Raw genomic sequence first — 12,207 nt, 5'->3', positions numbered from 1 at the left:
GGCAGAGGCAGGCTCCAAGCTCCGTGCCAGGGTGCCTGGGGCCAGGCCTGGGGCAAAGGGCAGAGGCTCTACCCTGGATTTGAAGGTGGGAGGAAAGGGGTGCCAAAGCCGGGTCCTCAGTCCGTGCCCCCCCTCAAGAGTTCGCTGCCCCAGGCTGGGCAGGATGTGGTGGCAGCTGCGAGAGGGTGGGCAGGATGTGGGGGTGGGGGCAGCTGAAACGAAGCCTGACATTCGGCTCCCCAGCTCCTCCCTCCTTCCCTCTCCCCCCCCCCATCCGCCCCCTCCAGGTCACGTGCTTCCAGCCCGGGCACCAACGGACTATTTCTCCCTTTCCGCGGAAGGACAAACTTGACATCGTAAGCTCAAGTCACCTTCGACTTCAGCTGTACCACGCCTTTTTCTTGCCCCGTAGCCCAGGACAGAAAGTTTGCCAGATACACATTTCTTTAGCGCCCTGACCACTGATTCGGGAGTGGCCCCTTTAAATGCAAATGAACCGCCTTCTCGCTCTCGCCCCCCCCACCCCCATCCCAACTACGCTCCTCGTGCCCAGACTCCGCCAGCTGCCATTGACGTCATGCGTGCGTCAGCGTCGCCAGCCCAACCAGACGGCACGTGGGGGGAAGAAGGTGGCCTTAAAGGGCCAGCCGCCTTCGGCCTGCCGGGTGCTGTTCCGAGTTTGGCCTTGAGAAAGGAGTGAGATGAGAGGTGGGGAAATCTGCTGCCACAGGAAGGGATGCAGGCAGGACAGGTAGGAGCTCGGCTGCTTCGCAGAGCAGGAGAGCCGGGCGTTTCCTCCAGGTTCCCCAGGAGTGCGGGGTTTGCGCCTGGGAGCGCAGAACAGCTCTGAGGGTAAAGGACTGACATTTAAGACTTGCCCAGTTAGAACGTGAGCCCTCCCTTCCTCTCTGCCCTGCTGGCCCACAGTGCAAGGACTTCGTTCTTGGACACAGATACCCGTCCACTTGGTATCTCCGGCACCAAGTGGACAGGTGTCTGGTAATTGTAGAAGCCGCAGGATCCAGTGCAAAGCCGCCTCCTTCAGGAAGCTTTCCCTGACTGCCCCACGTGGCAGGTTAGCATGTACTGGCAGAAAGATGGCCTCACTCTCATGAACACTGGTGGCGTTTAACGACCCTGCGTCTTCCTTCCATGAGTTAGAGACCACAGGGCACACGGACCTCAGAATCACAGAGACATGGGTTCCAATTCCCTCTATACTGTTTTCTCACTGAAGGATTTGGGACAAGTCTCTTCATCTTAGCTCTGCTTGGTGTCACATGGGGTTAATGCTGCTGGACCGTACACTACGCTGATGATGGAGAGCCCCCAGAGCCCTCCTATAGGACCTGTCTCATGTAAGCACTCCAGCACTCCGCAGTGGGAGGGAGCAGCTTTTAGGACGCCCATCTCCCCACTAAACTGCCTGCATCTGGAGAGCAAGGCCCCTGCCATACTCATTTAGTCCCAGAACCAACACAGGGTGAGGCTCATAGTTGGTGGCTTTAAAATGCTTGTTGAATGAGTAAATACGAATGAATGAATGATTTCAGTATTTCCTGAAATCCGACCTCCAAACCCAGCCTCGAAGTGCTTGCCCCAAGGAGAAAAACGTTACAAATGCCCCCTCTGTGCCCCGGGTCTTTTTACCTCCGTGGCAGAGCCTCAAGGTGGAGTTGGGACGAGGCCCTAGTCACTGTGGTTGAACCAAAAGTATTATGCAAGCCAGCCGCAAATGACTGGTCTGCAGGGGAGATCTGAGGGGGCCTCCCCACCTCTCCCCATCCCCAGCCCAGGTGCTAGGACCCTGACCCAGGAAACCCGGGCTGGGCTTCTGCCAGGGCCAGAGGCCCCTTAAAAGGGAGCTGGAGGAGGAGAGCTTCCTGCCCCTTCAGGACTCCTTAGCCCAGACACGAGGCTGTCTTTGGCCTTTTCCTCTCTGGAGCCCAAGCTCATCCGGCCCCAGTCCCCCTGTCCTGCTCTGAACTCCCATCCCCCACCCCAGACTTCAGTTCCCCCAGAGTTCTAGTTGGGGAGGGGCAAGGGCACGAGACCTCCTACCACCTGGTTCCAGCTCGCTGGCCAGAGGGGCAGTGGCCGCCTCATCCGGGTTCAGCCTGTCTCGAAGTGGCTTATCGATCTGATTTTCAGTATCTATCACCATCTCTGAAGTAGAAGGGCCCACAGGCAACAGAAGGAACTTCCTCCCCGGGGAGGAGCTGTGAGCTGGGGGCCCTGGGAGCCCTCTCCTTCCTTGAAGACCAGGGAAGAAGTGGGGGAGACCAACTCAGGAACCCTGAGGGACAAGGGTGGGTCCCCGCGAATCTCCGGGCAGCCTTAGTGCTGACTCCGCCCCCTGCAGGGGTAGGGCGCTGCCCAGGAGCACTCTGTGTTCCAGAAAACCCCAAAATAACCCAACTTTGCTGTCCAGCTGCTATTTCTGTCCATCTTGTTTAATTATTCAAACCCAAGTTGGGGAGTGAACTATAAAAAGCTCTCCGGCTCGGGGACCCAGGAGAGCAGGGAGGCTCGCCAGGTTGCCATCGGAGCAGAGCACATGGTTAAGTGAGGTCACTCAGTGAGGCCTTCTGCCTGAAAGTTCCATCTGCTGTTCGCTTGCTTCCTCTGCTAGAAGGAGGACCGGGGCCTCCCTCCCTGGGCCTCCCTCAGGCCCTCCCCCCTGCACCCCTCCCAGCCTGCCCTGCCCGGGAGCTGGGCCCCACCCACCTCCCTTGACTCTGGATGTGTTTGCCCTCAGTGGACCCTTTGATGACTGCTTCCTAGTCCTGGTTCTTAGCCCATAGATCCTCTTATCAGACCCCAGCTTCCAGGACTTCGTGGGGGGCAGGAAGTGCAGGTAAAGAGGTCAAGCCAGGTGGACGCAGACAGGAAGACGCTGTGCCCTCCGAGGGTACCCTGTCTGCCGAGGCTGGGGGGGCTTTTCCGGGTGAGGCGGGTTCCTGACTGTCCCCTGAGCCTCTGCAGGGGCTTCTTTTGGGGACTCTGATACTGCAGCTGAGGGGACAGAGGGAAGACAGTAGGAAGGACTATTTTTCTGGGCCTAATGCTTTTCTGGTTGGCCGCAAGTTCAGGGTCAGTTTCCACTGAAACCGAAGTCCATGGGGCGCCTGGCTCAGTGTATTAAAGCCTCTGCCTTCAACTCAGGTCATGATCTCAGGGTCCTGGGATCGAGCCCCACATCGGGCTCTCTACTCAGCCGTGAGCCTGCTTCCCCCTCTTACTCTGCCTGCCTCTCTGCTTGTGATCTCTGTCGAGTGAATGGGTAAAATCTTTAAAAAAAAAAAGGAAACAAGTCCAGGGCAGGCAAATGGGGAAGCTGGGTACCCTGGGGTGGGGGTGGGGAGCTGTTCTGTGACCCCCCTCCCCTGCACAGGCCTTTCCTAGAAAGGTAATAACTGGGGGGTGGGGGCACAGTTGCTATGACAACTCAGGGAGTGAGGGGATTGGTGCAGGTGATGGGCCTCTGAGCAGGAGGGGCCCTGGGAGAGGCTGAGGGGCCCTCGGAGAGGCTGAGGGGCCTGCAGAGAGGCTGAGGGGCCCTCGGAGAGTCTGGGACAGCCCGGGAGACAGAGGCCAGAGGAGGTGGGGTCACAGGAGGACAAGAGCTTTGAGCCCCAAGAGAGGAAGCGATCACTTGGGCAGACCCAGAAACCCAGGGCAGAATGGCAAAGGGGACATCCAGTGTGGGAGGGGAAAGCAGCAGGCTGGCAGACGCTGGGACAGGACTTTCCGAGAGTCAGTGTGGGGACCACAGTGCTCATAGAGCACCCTGGGTTTCACTCGGCTATCTGGGGGCTTGTTCCCACATGTTCCTTGGCAGGAGCTCCTCTAAAGTCCAGGTTACCCCCCACCCCCACTAGAGCTACAGGGGCGATGCTGAGGTTAGGGGGAAGAAGCTGGCTGTTGCTAAGCAACCAGAGGTTGTATACCTGGAGGGCATGGGAGGGGCCGGGGAGGCAGGGAGCAGGTGAAGGAGCTGAGTGGACAGAGCTCAAGCCTCCCTCTCCCACCGTCCTCACGCCAGTGGCACAGGAGGGATGTACTTGTCGCCCAGTAAGTGTGTTGTCTTTGGGAGTGTACACGTGCTGTCCTTCTCCAGGATGCTGAGCCCACGTAGCTCCCGTGGGACTGTCTCTGAGGACAGGCGGGGCCGGGGAGGGGGAAGAAGGAAAGATGCTTAAGCATCTTTCCCTGGTCATGGGAGGGGAGGGCTTGCCCTGCCCGAGACAGGGTAGGGGCCCCTGTGGAGATGCAGGGACTGCAGGTGGTAGCTGGGTGGGTGGGGGGCCTGGTGCGAGAGAGGAGCCCCGGAGGAGAAGCCGCCCGTAAGTGGTCCGAGTGTTCTCAAGGCTGACGTATTTCTATAATGTTATTTTCCGTGTATTTTAGGTGGCCCGGAGTCTAACAGAGGTCGTGTTCCCCACCCAGCTGCATCTCTGCCAGGCTGAGGAAGACGCTCGGGCAGTCCGCAGTGCGGACACAGGCTGTCACCACTCTTGACCCATGGCCCAGCATGGGCTTAGCTCCCAACCAGAGAGAGCGCCCACGTGGGGTGAGCATTTGTGGCCCTATGTTGGGGCCCTGGGGAAGTGGCCAGGGGCAGGCAGCACGCATGCTGACCCGTTTGGGAGCTGTTGCCGTCGGTGCTGGCGTGGGCCTCGACTTCTGCAGGGACCCCCTCCAGGAGGGCTGGGAAGTCGCCAGCTGCCCGTTCCCCACACCCCAGACTTGCCCCTAACGGCTGTGTTGCTGGGAGGACCTAGGGGCCTCCTGATAGCTGATCCAGGGAGAAAGAGAGAAAACGGAAGATAAAGGGCACAAGCCTGGCTCGTTTTCATCTCTGTGTCATGCCAGGCCCTCTGCAAGGCCCAAGACATGCTTTTCTCATCATCGTACAATGAACAGCCCGTCTGTCACAGAATTCTTGTCCTCCTCATACAGATGATGGAGCAGAAACTCAGAGAGGTTAAGGAGCATGTTCATAGGCACACAGCAAGAAGGGGCTCTGGGTTCGAAGCCAGGCCTGTCTGTTGCCCCGTCAAGGGTCACAGGGACACTCGCTGGGCCCAGGAGTGCACATGGAGGGGAGGTATCCTCACTGACTCGGTGTTTCAAGTGCTAATGAAGAAAAGAGAGCCCTCAGAGCCCCAAGCTCACACAGTGGCCTCAGAGCGGCTCAGGCTGAGCGAGAGCCAGCAGAGAAGGCTGGACCGGGTGGACCTAAGGTCCCACCCCAGCTCAGCCACTTCTTGCTGTGAGACCTTTAGCAAGTCACTGGCCCTCTCTGATCCTGGCTTTCTGCAGTGATAGTGGAAAGCGGATACTCCTAGAGTTTACGACAGAAAAGGCACACGATGAGGCACCTGGGGGCCTCAGTCATTAAGGGTCTACCTTCGGCTTAGGTCATGATCCCAGGGTCCTGGGATCCAGCCCCACCGCGGGAAATCTGTTTCTTTCTCCCCCACTCCTCTTGCTTGTGTTCCCTCTCTTGCTGTGTCCAATAAATAAATAAAATCTTTTTTTAAAAAAGAAAAGAGGGGCACCTGGGTGGCTCAGTGGGTTGAAGCCTCTGCCTTCAGCTCAGGTCATGATCCCAGGGTCCTGGGATTGAGCCCCACATCAGGCTCCCTGCTCAGTGGGGAGCCTGCTTCCTCCTCTTTCTTCCTGACTCTCTGCCTACTTGTGACCTCTGTCAAATAAATAAAATCTTTAAAAAAAAAATTAAAAATTAAAAATTAAATAAAAAGAAAAAAAGAAAAGAAAAGCCGAACAATATGTGCCTGGTGCCTTGCAACCAACCCCTTCTCCCATCCACCCAGAAGGTGAAGATCCCCTGTGGCCAAGGGCAAGTTGAAGGGCCCATGCAGACTTGTTGGTGGGGCCCCAGCTGTGCTCTGGGGGAGCCCCAAGCTTCACGGCGGTTCGTGGAATGTCTGAGGTGTGTCCTTCTCTCTGGCCTGGCAGTGGGGAAATCACATGAGGAGCCAGAGTTGTCCAGAAAGGGCCAAAAGAGCGTCCTCTGGTGGAGAGGTGAGTGATTACAACAGGTGACAGAGGGGCACAGTTGCCAGCGCCTGTTTTCTTCCCGTTCCTCTGGTAACACAGGGATTAAGCATGGAGACCAGAGAATGGGAGTTCGAGAACGGTGAGAATAGACTCACCACCTGCTCATCCATGACTTCCTGTGTGCGCCTTGCGGAGCTCAGCCGTGGACCCCCGCTCGCGGCCCACTGCGGTGGCCTTGCCTGGACTGGGAGGCATCTTGGAGAGAGCAGTCCCAAGACTGCAGAGAACAGGAGGTTCCCTGGGCATCGGGAGGCTCGATCCTCACCGCTCCAGGCTGACCCGCATCAGCGTCTTGGAAGGTCAGAGAAGAAGGCGGGAGCGGGCTGGGGTGGGCCACTCTGGACCCCTCGGGCACGTGCGGACCCGGCCGGCAGGTGGTCAGAACTGCCCAGAACTGTGCTGCTGACCTGTCAAGCACAACTCTCGTTTCCCCAAAGGCACAGGTGATTTGAATGTGCATTTGAGCCTGTGTGCTTATGGGGGTTTGCTGGACTGATTGCGGCAACCACTTCACGACTGGCACAGAGACCGAGTCCGTCTGTCACACGTCTGCAGCCTCCCTACAGTTACCTGTCAATTACATGTCAAACGGAGGGGAGAGGAGGACGGGCCGCGTCGCTGCGGTGCTCTGTGCACAGTCTCTTTGCCCAGGTGAGACCTGCACAGATGTCCTCGATAGCCAGGAGCTCCTCAAGGCCCTCCCGCCACGGAGGTTAGTGCGGGCGGGGTGTGGGGAGCCCCGCAGTTTCTTCCACTCGCTTCACACACTGTGGTGGGCTCCCAAGAAAGCCTCCCTTTGAGGACCCAGCCCCAGACAGAAGAGACCTCGTGCTTTGTGATGGAACATCTCTGCTATGGAACGTCAGACAGCCTTGCAGAGCAAGCCATGGGGCCGACGCGGGGACACACAGCCTCTGGACACACATTATCCGACGGAAGAAGCAAGTCTCAGGGCCACCTGGCCGGCTCGGTCGGGAGAGCATGCAGCTTTTGATCTTGGGGTTATGAGTTTGAGTCCCACACTGGACGTGGAGCTGACTTCCAGGGAACAAAGCCCGTCTCAGAGCAGTGTACGCCAGACTAGGCCACTTGCACAAATCAGGCACGTATGAGTAGGGAAACCATCATCTCAGCAAACTTAGCGGCTCAGAACAGCAGGCGTGTCGTGTTAACTTGCAGGGTCGGGGAGTGACGGGGTGGCCGGGTGCTTTTCCCGCTGGCTGGCTGCGTCCTGACGGGGCCAGGGTGAAGGCCTCCTCATGTGTCTGGCGCTCGGGCTGGGAACACTCAGACAGGTGGGGTCCAGACAAAGCTATGATCCTGTCTCTCCTAGTCCCGTCTTTGTGTTCTTCCCGGCCCAGGGGTTTCCAGGTAGCCAGAATCCCTTTTTTTTTTTTTTTTTTAAAGGTTTTATTTATTTATTTGACACAGAAAGAGAGACAGTGAGAGAGGGAACAGAAGCAGGGGCAGTGGGAGAGGAAAAGCAGGCTTCCTGCCAAGCAGGGAGCCCGGTGCTGGGCTCAATCCCTGGACCTTGGGATCGTGACCTGAGCCAAAGGCAGACGCTTAACAACAGAGTCATCCAGGCGCCCCGGTAGCCAGTATTCTTAGGAGTGGTGTAGGACTCAGAAGTTATGTGTCCTACATAGAGCACCAAGGGGGATCAATGTTTCTTCCTAGGACCTAGCCTTGGGAACGACCCCACATCATTTCTGTGCCACACTCGTGAGACAGTCGCGGGGCCCGCCCAGGGGTCCCACAGAGCCCCCACCTGGTGGGGGAGCAGGTGTGATAGGACATGTCCCGCCCACCTGCGGAAGAGAGCAGATTCTGCCACAGTGAGTTGGTGAACATGTTGAGAACATGACCATGAACATGAGGAGAAAAGGCCCCGAAGGATCTTCACCAAAACATAACAGGGCTTCCCCTTAGAGAAGATGGGGCGCTGCGAAGTTTCACCTGCCTTCCTACGTATGCCTTGAGTCCTTGGAGATGACAGATACATTCTTTGGTTTGATGAATAGGAAACAGAAGAGAAGAAAAAAGGAAGAGAAGCCAAGTAAAGCTTTGCTGTAAGCCCCTCATAATGAAAGGTTTGATAGATCGGGATTTTGGGAAAATATTGAAATGCATCTGAATTTTATGAACATATTACATTAGGTTGGTGATATTTTTTTTTTAAAGATTTTATTTATTTATTTGACAGAGAGAGATCACAAGTAGGCAGAGAGGCAGGCAGAGAGAGAGAGAGGAGGAAGCAGGCTCCCCGCTGAGCAGAGAGCCCGATGTGGGACTCGATCCCAGGACCCTGAGATCATGACCTGAGCCGAAGGCAGCGGCTTAACCCACTGAGCCACCCTGGCGCCCCAGGTTGGTGATATTTTATTTTATTTATTATTTAAGTTTTTTTTTTAGTAAGCTCTATACCCCACGTGGGGCTCAAACTCACAACCCCAAGATCAAGAGTCGAGGCACAGGCTCTGCCAACGGAGTCAGCGAGGCACCCCACGCTGGTTCTAGTTTAAATAAGGTGCAGAGGGCACCTGGGTGGCTTAGTTGGTTGAGCGACTGCCTTCGGCTCAGCTCATGATCCTGGAGTCCCTGGATCGAGTCCCACATCGGGCTCCCTGCTCAGCAGGGTGTTTGCTTCTCCCTCTGACCCTCTCCCTTCTCATACGTGCTCTCTCTCAAATAAATAAATAATAAATCTTTTAAAATAAATAAGGCGCAGAAATGAGGACAGAATTATGATTCTTTTCCCAACTTTATTGAGCTATAACTGACATAACATTATATAAATTTAAGGTATACAATGTAACGATCTCTCTCTCTATATTTTTTGTTACATAGTGTAACAGTTAATATATAATATAATGTGATATACTATGTAATGGTTACAGAGTGTAACATGTTACATAGTGTAACAAAAGATAGATACATAGATACAGGGAAAGTAAGAGAAATGAGCACTGCAGTAGGCTTAAGTAATGCCTCTCTTGGTGCGATGGTTACCATGTTCGCCCGTCGTGAGAACATTTAGGACCTGCCCTCAGCATCTTCCCAGTGTATGATACAGTGATGCTAACTGCAATCACCGCTCCGTGCCTTCTGTCTCCAGAACTTACTCCTCCTACAACTGGAAGTTTGTGACCTTTGACCAACGTCCCCCCATTTCCACCCCCCGCCCCCCAAGGACAGCCTTATTCATTCATTTAACAGATGTTCCTTGAACACCTGCTTCACGTTAGTTGAACAGCTCTAGCTGGAACGCGTTGTTCGTAGATCTGAGCCGGCTTTGAGGGATCTCTGGTAGCTCCATCCATGGCCTCGTCCTGTTTTCACACTTTTATGTGGAAAGAGAAAAAGCGGCCCTGTCAAGGATGTGGCATCGCGGTGTGAAAAGACTTCAATGTAGTGGATAAAAATGGGGGCGCCCGGGCTGCTCAGTCGCTGGAGCGGGTGACTCTTGATCTCAGGGTTTTGGGTTCGAGCCCCATATTGGGTGTAGAGGTTACTTAAAAATAAGATCTTTAAAAATATATATATTACATAAAAATAGTGAAGATGTCCAGCTTCGCTCTTACAGTTATGGGCTCGGGTGCCTGGGTGGCTCGGTGGGTTGGGCCTCCACTTTCGGCTCGGTTCGTGGTCTCAGGGTCCTGGGATTGAGCCCTGCATCGGACTCTCTGCTTGGTGGGGAGCATGCGTCCCCCACCCCACCTGCCTCTCTGCCTACTTGTGATCTCTCTCTCTGTCAAATAAATAAATAAATACATCTTTAAAAAAATAAAAAAGCAAAACAAAAAGCAAAAAACTTAGTGGCTCAAGGGCCACCCGGGTGGCTCAGTTGGCCAAGCCTCATTTGTGATTTCAGCTCCGGTTGTGATCTCAGGGTCATGAGATCAAGCCCCGTGTAGAGCTCTGCATTCAACGGGGAGTCGGCTTAAGGTTCTCTCTCCCTCTGCCCCTCCCCCCAATAAAAATAAATAAATCTAAGAAAACCCACCTGTGGCTCAAAACAGCAATAACAAGGGGATGATTCTGGTTGTGGATCTGGGCCTGGCTGAGCTCAGCAGGGGGGCGGCTCGGACTCTGGGCCCCTCGTGTGGGCGGAGACCCCGCAGAGCCGTCCTCACCTGGCCAGGTGTCCGCAGGGGCGTCAGCAGGAAAGGGCAGGAGGACACCGACACCTGACTTCTCTGCGGGACCCCGGCGTCCTCATGGCGTGGCAGCAGGCTCCCGAAAGCAGCCGTCCCAGGACCTGTGGAAGTCGCAGCCTCCGTTTGTGGTGTCATTGCTGTAGAAGTCACAGTGACCTCGCTGTCACTAATGACCAACTGGCGGATTCGAGGGGAGGGGCACCGACATTACCGGTCAGTGGCGGGAGCGCTGATGTCGCGATAAGAGCACGGGGAAGCGGGGACTGTGTGACGTCGCTGTTCGAGAATACCATCTGCTACTTTCATTCATCATCAAAAAGGTTAAAACCAACAGAGACCCTCGTTTTTTCCCAATCGGCTCATTTCACACGGGGGAAGCTGTGTCCTTCTGTGTCCCGCCGGGAGCTGAGCAGCAGGGCCGGGCTCCCCCGAACCTCAGAGCAAGAGTGTCTGTGTGGCCCGGGGCCGTCTGTGCAGGCTGTCACCAGCAGGTGCCAGGGTGGCCCTCGGTCTTGACTGTCACCTTTCTCCAGATAGCACACGGCTTCCCACTCCTCCTCCTGAGGCAGGGCTGGGATGTCTCCTCAGGGAAGGCTTTCCTAGTTGCACGGGTGGGAAGTGCAGCCCGTCCGTTTGTCTCTGCCACTCGCGCTATCCCTGGTCCCCTGCTCCTTCCCCCAAAGCGCTTATTGCTCCCCCCCCTCTTTTTTTTTTTTTAATAAGATTCTATTTATTTATTTGACAGAGACATAGCGAGAGAGGGAACACAAGCAGGAGGAGTGGGAGACGGGGAAGCAAGCTTCCCGCTGAGCAGAGAGCCCGGTTTGGAGCTCAATCCCAGGACCCCAGAATCATGACCTGAGCTGAAGGCAGAGGCTTAACCCGCTGAGCCCCCCAAGCGCCCCACGCTTATCGCTTCTGACAGTGGAGTATCCGTCTTCACCAGCCAGCTGTCGGCGCCGGGGGGGACACTGGGCCACGTCTGCTTTGCTCCCGGACCCCAGCACCTAAGGATCCCAGCACCTGAGGTAGGGACTGGCACTAGAGGGCACTTGGGAAATATTTGTCAGGGGCGCCTGGTTGGTTCAGCGTCTGCCTTCGGCTCAGGTCGTGATCCCGGGGTCCTGGGATCGAGGCTCTTGTCGGGCTCCCTTCCCAGCGGGGAGTCTGCTTCCTCCTCTGCCTCTCCTGCTCCCCCTGCTCAAGCTCTCTCTGAAATAAATAAAACTTAAAAAAAAAAAAAAAGAAAAAGAAATATTTGCTGAAGGACTGAATTTTTAAAAATACTTGCTGCTGGCAAGGTTGTGGTAAGACTACTGTGTCCTTCCAGCGGGACTATGAATTGGTGCAATACAGTTTTAAATAAACATTTAATTTTGAAATAGTTTTACATTTACGGAAAAGTCGCAGCACAGTGCAGGGAGTTCCCGTGGTCCCCTACCCAGCTTCCCTCAGGTTAACCCTGGAGTTTCTGTGGTATTTTTGTCAAAACTAAGAAACCAGGGGCGCCTGGGTGGCTCAGTGGGTTAAAGCCTCTGCCTTCGGCTCAGGTCGTGGTCTCAGGGTCCTGGGATCGAGCCCCGCAGTCACCCAGCCAACCGAGCCAGGCGCCCCTCTAAGAAACCGGTATCAACATCTTCGTCTTCACTGAAGCCCCACCTGGATTCCGAGCCCCCAGTGTCCCGGTCACGCTACCACAATCGGCAAGCCGTACTTTTTATTTTATTTCTATTTATTTACTTTTACAGATTTTATTTATTTATTTCAGAGACAGACACCGAGACAGAGCACAAAGGCCGCGGCGGAGGTTCTCAGGCCCAGCCTGGGCAGGTTTCCGCGATCAGCCGGTCAGGCTGGGCTTCTTTCCGGACCGGAGAACCCGGGGCGTCCGGCCCCAGGGCGTGCACCTCCTTCTCTCCCCTCCGGTGCCCTCTTTGTGTTCAGCGGAGCAGATTTTCTG

General features: G+C 55.5%; 1 long non-coding RNA gene across 3 annotated transcripts; it reads left to right on the top strand.

Annotated features, from left to right (window-relative positions):
- The first annotated feature begins 626 nt into the window (after window positions 1-626).
- Window positions 627-11,196, top strand: LOC131814913 (uncharacterized). 3 transcript variants are annotated; one of them, XR_009347499.1, is made up of 4 exons: window positions 627-751; window positions 4,411-4,573; window positions 6,127-10,567; window positions 10,993-11,196. It is a non-coding gene; the product is annotated as an uncharacterized LOC131814913 (long non-coding RNA). The 3 variants fall into 3 exon arrangements; XR_009347498.1 differs by lacking the exon at window positions 627-751 and adding an exon at window positions 2,295-2,857; XR_009347500.1 differs by lacking the exons at window positions 627-751; window positions 6,127-10,567 and adding an exon at window positions 2,295-2,857.
- Window positions 11,197-12,207: the final 1,011 nt, after the last annotated feature.

The sequence above is a fragment of the Mustela lutreola genome, chromosome 14, assembly GCF_030435805.1.
Source record: "Mustela lutreola isolate mMusLut2 chromosome 14, mMusLut2.pri, whole genome shotgun sequence".
Taxonomy (NCBI): domain Eukaryota; kingdom Metazoa; phylum Chordata; class Mammalia; order Carnivora; family Mustelidae; genus Mustela; species Mustela lutreola.
The sequence above is the reverse complement of the archived record's forward strand: the minus strand, read 5'-3'. Positions and strand labels throughout refer to the sequence as shown.